The following is a 7,422-nucleotide window of genomic DNA, read 5'->3' as shown; positions in this document are numbered from 1 at the left end:
ATTCAGGGTCTCACTACTAGAACAGACTTGTAGTGATCTGCCTGTTTACAGCCTCCCAAAAACTGGGATTACAGACGTGCCACCACACCCAGTCTCAATTGCCTTTGCATCATGCCCCGGGGCCGGGGCCAGCAGGCAGAGATCAAATTCCAGGTCCCTAAACCTGTTTGCAGGAGATTTAATCCACTGAGCTATTTGGCCGGCCCCTCATTGTATGTGTCTTAATAAAACATAAAAGACTGATAAGATTTATAACTTTTTACAACATCCTAAATTTCAGTGTCCAACTACCTAATAAAGCATTGCTTTGAACCATCTTACTTTTTATGTTCATTGGTCAGAAATCAAAATCACTTGAATCAAAGCAAAATGATAATCAAAAGGCTTTGATCCTACTATATGTGACATAAAATATTTATTTAAAATTATTTAGGTTGCTGTGGAGGTAGCTCAGTGGAATAAGTGTTTGCCTGGCATACAAAAGGTCTTGAGTTTGATCCCTAGTACCAAAAAAAAAAAAAGAAAGAAAAAAAAATCTTTAAACAGCAACTATATGTTTTTATTACCTAAATGACTATTAAAAATAACAGTACCATTTATTCAGAAAAATAGACCAGAGTAGTTAAACTCACCACGGTTACCTGAGGCCACAAAACTGGTGAACAAACTAATGAAAAATAGAACCAAAACAATTCAGCTTTAGAGTTCAAAGACTAAATAACTATATTTAACTATACGTATAAAAATATTCCAATGGTGTAGTATTTTAGTTCATTTCTATCTTCTGAAAAGAAATTGTTGAAAAATACTAAAATATAATTTTTTCTTTAATGCTATAAGATAATTGAAAGAAAACTGAAAAAAGCTGTCTTATATTTTTCACTGATATTAATGCTAGTTATATCTACTATTTAAAACAAGTTGAGCTCAGTAGAATAAGAGCTTGACTGCCAAGCTCAAGGGCCTGAGTTCAATCCTTGATTCTGTAAAAAAAAAAAATCTAACACCGGGGAGAGGGCTCAGTGGAATAAATGCTTCCATAACAAGTGCAAGGGCCTGAATTCAATACCCAATTCTGCCAAAAATAAATAAATAAATACATAAAATCAATTTATATATCCATTTTTATCTGGGAAAATACTATTATAACTAATACATTGTAGTAAAAATACTTGTATCTTTTTATATTTTCTAAACAAAGAGAAAGATTTACTCCAACAAAATTTATATTATAATGTTTCACGTAAATTTTATGTACTAGAAGTATAGAATAATGAATTCCCACTTTAAATGTCTTATGATTGTTTAGTTAAATTAATGTATTTCATCTTTGTCATTGTCCAGAATTATAACATTTGCCCAAAGAGAAAAATGTATATATTTTTTTTAATTTTCTTTTACTTTGATGAGTAAAAGCAAGAGCAAGAAAAGCAAAAGCAAAGACAGAAACAGGGTGACATATAACAATACGTACGTTACAGAATGTCAAAACAAGAATATCTGATTAAAGTGATTGATATATTATCTATTTTTATTGTCAAATCTGTTAAGATTGTATCTAAACAATGGGGCCAAAATGGTGGGGAAAAAGGAAAGGAAAAACAAAACAAAAAAAAAGAAAGAAAAAAAAGAAAGTAATGAGAGACAAGGAAAGAAGAAGAAAAAATAGAGCAGTATATTTAATCCTAGAAGTGTGGAAGGCAGAGGCAGGAGGGTCACAAGTTCAAGTCCAGCCTGGGTAAATGTATGACTTAAAGAGACCCTGTCTCCAATTTTTTTAAAAAAATAAAATATAAAGGGGTGGGGATGTAGCTCTCTGAGAAAGGTGTAGATTCAATCTTCAAAACTAAAAAAACAAAAAGAAGAGAAAGAAAAAAAAAAGCAAAGGAAGTTCTACAATTGCACATATATTTGAAAGGTGGAAATCTTGAACAGAGAACATACAATGATGACAGAGATATAGAACATCAGGAACTCTCATGCTTTGTTTGTGAGAATACGAAATACTATTACCACTTTAGAAGGTATTTCAACAGTTTCTCACAAAAATGATCATTTTTTACCAGATAATACAGCAAATTAAGCTCCTTTATATTTACCCAAATGAGTTGCAAACATGTCTACAGAAAGAAAGAGGGAGGGAGAAAGAGAGAGAGAGAGAGAGAGAGAGAGAGAGAGAGAGAGAGAGAGAATCTATATCTGCATGTTTATATGTTCGTTGCAACTTTATTTAAATCGGCCCTAACCTGGAATCAACCAAGACGTTCTTCACTAGGTGGATGGGTAAGCAAACTTGTACACTCAAGAAATGGAATATTATTCAGTGGTAAAAAAACAATGTCATAAAGCCATAAATGAAACTTAAATGCACAACACTAAATAATAGAAGTAAAATGTAAAAGCCAAGTGCTTCATTTCCAATCATTCTATAAAAGGCAAAAGCGGAATCATTAAGAGGACCTGTAGTCCCTACAGGTTGTATTGGATGGCAGAGAAAAGAGAGAACACAGAGCATTTCTAAAGCTCTGAAATTCATTTGAATTACCATGTAAAGGTGATTATATGGTGTTAGACATTTGTCTGAACCTGTAAACAACATTGAGCCTGATGCCCAATGCAAACTACAGACTTTAAATAACTGCGATGTGTCCATCAACTGATCATCAGCAATGAAGATGCCTGCATTTGCAGAAGGGGATTGTGGGAAAATCTGAGACTCCCACTCAGTTTTGCTGTAAACCTAAACCTGATTTACCCAGTAATGTCTGTTTTAGATGGCTTCTTTCTTGCATAGTTTCTCTAAATTACATGACTACAACAGTCAAAACAATCAGACAAGGTATCAGCTTTTCCTTTATGTATTTGACCGGTCCTTTGACTTTGCCCCAAAATACGTTGATATAAAATCATATTGTTTGAGTGCTACTAAATGAACAACATGGATCGATTAATTAATTAACCTCTCTTTATGACAAATACTAGTTACGTTACCATTTGTATTTTATTCATTTCAACAAAAATACTTGGAAATTACCTGGCATGAAGTAATGTTCTATAGCAGTTTAGTAAATTCTATCCAGTACTTCAAAAAAGACTTTACTCACACATCAAAGATTTATTGTTCATATCCATTTCTCTTTCACTTCAAAACACCAAGCTTATCCAGATGTATTTTAAAAATTGAGAAAATTAAAATATCATTAATTTAAACTTTGAAAGAAATGTTTTTTCTCTCACCAGGAGCTCTTTCATGTTGCAGCTGACATTTTACATTGTTTGGAAAATGGGGAAATATCTGATGTACAATCTGATTCCCAGTTTGACATCTGTCAAACAAAAGTGTACAACCATGCTCCTCTCAGAATTACATGGAATTCATTTTCCAACTCAAATAAATATGCCAACATATATCCCATGAGAACACTATCAATGCTTGATTCCAATTCTAGGATACATTACATAAGTAGATGATAGCAAGAAAGAAAAATGACAGATACATGGATGCACAAGACAAAGGGCAGGAGTTTGATGCCCGGTAGCATAGTGCTTCTCTGTTTGCTTTCTCAGCAACAATTCTTTATTTCACTACAACTGAGCAACATGCAAATCAAGGTAAGCAAATGAAAACTATTTCAGGAAAATACATTGTGAAGTTTTCTTTCTCTGCAAAGTGGTTACAGGCAATTAGGAAAAGGAAAGTGGGAAAAGAGACCCTGCATGTAGGTATCAATTAAGACATAAGTGGAAATTGAAATCTGGAAACTAATTTCCTTAGAATTATCTGTGCCAACTTGATCAGTCTTCCTGACCTCCCAATGGTATTGCATACTCAAGTTTGAGTGTTATGGCTCTAAAGATTCCTGTCATTTATTTATATTTAAGCTGTTTTGAGCAGTTTGTAGAATAAATCCAACTGTTTGGGAGAAAATCTTGACTATCACATTTTATCATCAAGAATTATTTTTCACTTAAAGTACAAAGAAGATTAAGTATATATTTCGATATATTTAAAGTGTCACTAAAGTTTAGAACAACTTGGGAAATATTTATCAGTACTTATATGAAAAAATATTAGAATATAGTATTGGTACCTCCTTCCAAAAACCAGAATCATTGCAATAAGAGAATTTTCATTGTCTTTCTCAGTTTTAAGTATTTTGGTGCTGTGGTGGTGTGGCTTGTGTCTAGATGTTCCCTCCAAAGTCTCATGAGGTCACACTTGGGGCTTTCTCAGAGGTGGCTGGGGTTGCCTCATGGTGCAATGCTAGGACTGAGGGGAACTGGATAGAGGGTCTGTCCTACGTAGCCATGACATGATAAAAGTGACAGAAAGATAAAGTTAAGGTCTCTTGCTGCTTTTGTCTCCTTCTGCCTGCCTTGAACTGTTTCTCCTGATTATGGGTTGAAGCCTCCACAGTGAGCTTACTAAACCCTTCTCCTGTTAACCTTGCATGTCAGGTATTGCATTTCAACAATGGGAAAGGTAACAAGAACATGCACTAAATACAATATGTCAGGTATACTCAGATCCACTTATAGAGGAATAGAACAAGGCATGACTTATCGCCACTCCTAATTTAGTAAATTATTGAATGTGCTTCACAGCATAAAGTAAAATAAGGTTCCATCATCCACACGGTGAGTAAGCGTAAACTAAATGACATCTTGATTATTATTACCCACGCCAAGATATTAGGTTACCAAATGCACAGCAAATGGCAGTTTCATACATTTTTTTCTTTCAGAATTCCAAAAAGAAAGCATTTCCACTAGAATATTTAAAATATAATGGATCTGTCTGATGAAATTTTTCAGTTTGACTCAGAGCACAAAGAAAATTTTGTAGATCACTGACCCACTTGGGGTAGAATTTGTATTGGTTTTGAAGTCCAATCAGATCTTTGGGGAAAGTTACTGAGAGTGGGATGGCATGGCCAGGGAGAACACAAAAGACAGAAGATATTTAAAAGCTATGAGGAGTGCAGTCACAGGTGTATGATGTTATAGCCAGGAGCATTCTTTTTAAAATACAAGTGTTTGGGGGTAGTAAATATAACAGCAGTGTTTGCAAGCCCTTTGTAATGAAGTGGAATTTTTCAAAAAGGCTTTCTTAGCTCTTGTTTTAACAAGGGAATTTTACAGGCATTCAAGGAATAGAAGAGAAAATAATTTGCCCAGCCAGGTTTCAGGTGCATTGAACCCTATTTCCATGCTGCTGACTACTTGCAGTGAGGCTCTGAATAATTCATGTCAACATCTTTTTTTCGCTTCTCAGGAAGTAGGCTTGGTAAAGAAGCTGCCTGTGCCATACCTCGCTCACTTTCTTCCTTCTTCCGACGTGACAACTGTGTATCTAATTGAGATGCAGTGTAAAATTTGCCTGTCCAAGGAAAGAAAGGCAAGAAAATAATTTATAGTAATCTCATTTCACTTTGACTGCTTAAAATCAAAATTAAATCCTCCTGAAGTATGAATAAAGAAAAACTCAATTCATATTTGTCGAACAATATATACTGTAGACTTATTTATACCACGAAATAGATTACTATTATATAAAATGAATGTTCTTTCCAAAAGCTCAGTTTGTTTAATGTCCCAGGTACACAGATAAAGGAGCAAATCATTGAGCATAGAACACTAATAAAATTAAGTTGGGCATGCCACAATATTAAGGAAACTCATATAGTCTTCATTATTCATAACGTACAAATTGAAAAGTTGGTACAAATGCAGCAAGACTCATTGCAAAGTTGTGCGGGCTTATGGAAGTTTCAGTTCTCTTCATAGATTAATTGTTGCTCCTAACACTACACAACTTTTCTCCATCACTGGCTTTTCCATTACACAGTTAGCCACCTTCACTCTCCAAGTAGTCCCGCTCCTACTGTGCCTATTTTGGTCATAGCACCATGTTAATCCCAGTCATTAGGTATAAGCACTTGGTCTCAATTTTAATTCTTTTTTTGTCACTGTTGTTTTTCATTATTCAAAGGAATAAGGAATCTCTGTTATATATTTCACTGCTATGGCTTGCTTACAGATGGAATCTATTTTTACTGCTATCAGCCTAGTTTAAATTTTTCTTTTTTACCTTTCACATGGGAAACTATAGGCTTCCAACTAAATCATACCTGCCCCCTCTTTTAGAAATAAGCTTTTATTGGCAGACAGCCATGCTCATTTTCATATCATCTATGGCTGCTTTGACTCTGCAACAATATACTGACGCAGTTGGAATACAGGCCACGTGGTGGACAGAGCCTAAAATATTTAGTACCTAGCATTTTACAGAAAACATTCATCACTCTGTGGCCCACAATACTTAGATAAGTATTCTAACACCTTCATCTCAACTGTTCTAAAAGCATATCATACTCTTCATGTGAATCATTTTAGAACATATAAATTCATAATAATCTCACACTAAAATTACTTAAAGCTTTGAACTCAGTACACAAAACTTAAATTGTACTTGTACGCCTCATACACCTCATACCCTGGTATAGCCTTGATCACCTTAGTATATATGACTTTGTTAATCCCATGAAGAATATACATCTTTCTGCTACAGAAATATCGTATTATGTTATATCTCACCTAAAATAGCATCTAGTCCGGAAATGTTTCCTCAATTCGTCCAGTTGTCTGTGAACTTGCAAACCACCCTCGCCGGGTCTTTCTTAATCGTCCCTGTACTCCAGCCATTTGTCTGCATGCTCTGTGAAGTTTCATGCCTATTGAGGAGCGGAACTTTGTGCTACTTCTCCTTCATTTCCTGTTGGTCTCAGTTTGGTTCCTTGCAATCATTTAATTATTTAACAGCCATCTGTTTTACAACTCACTGCACTCTCAGCACCATGCTAGTAAAGGGGAACGCAGAGAAGAGATGCAGCCACTATCATGAAGGAGTTTATTCCTTGGCATTACATCTTAAAATGTAAATAATACAGTGCAAAGCTTTAAGTAAAGATATGCTGAAGAGAAAGACAAAATTTCCGCTTCTACCGGACTGTAAGACAAGGAGAGGATTCTCAATGAAGTTGGTGGTGTAGTAGTCTGGAATAGGAATTGGTCCAAGTAAAAAGTAAAGGAGATTTTCAAGAAAGATATTTTACATATTGTAAAATAACGTGGGAGAAATTCATGGAAGTGTAACCATTTTCATAAATCTGTAGTCAAGAATGTATCGAGATAGAGTATCATAAAGTTATTAAAGGAAGAAGGAAATAAGCCCTAAAAATAGAGTCCTGCATGCTATATTGGGTGTTGATACCTCATACGGAAGGTAATTGTTCAAATCACTTCATGGAGGAGACGACCCAGGCCGCGGGGTCCTGAACAGACCCAGAGCGCAGACCCCGCGAGTGAGTGAGACGACCCAGGCGGCGGGATCCTGAACAGACCCAGAGCGCAGGCCCGGCG

This window comes from Octodon degus, unplaced genomic scaffold (assembly GCF_000260255.1).
Source record: "Octodon degus isolate 3935 unplaced genomic scaffold, OctDeg1.0 scaffold00180, whole genome shotgun sequence".
Lineage (NCBI taxonomy): Eukaryota > Metazoa > Chordata > Mammalia > Rodentia > Octodontidae > Octodon > Octodon degus.
Note: the sequence above shows the minus strand (reverse complement) of the source record.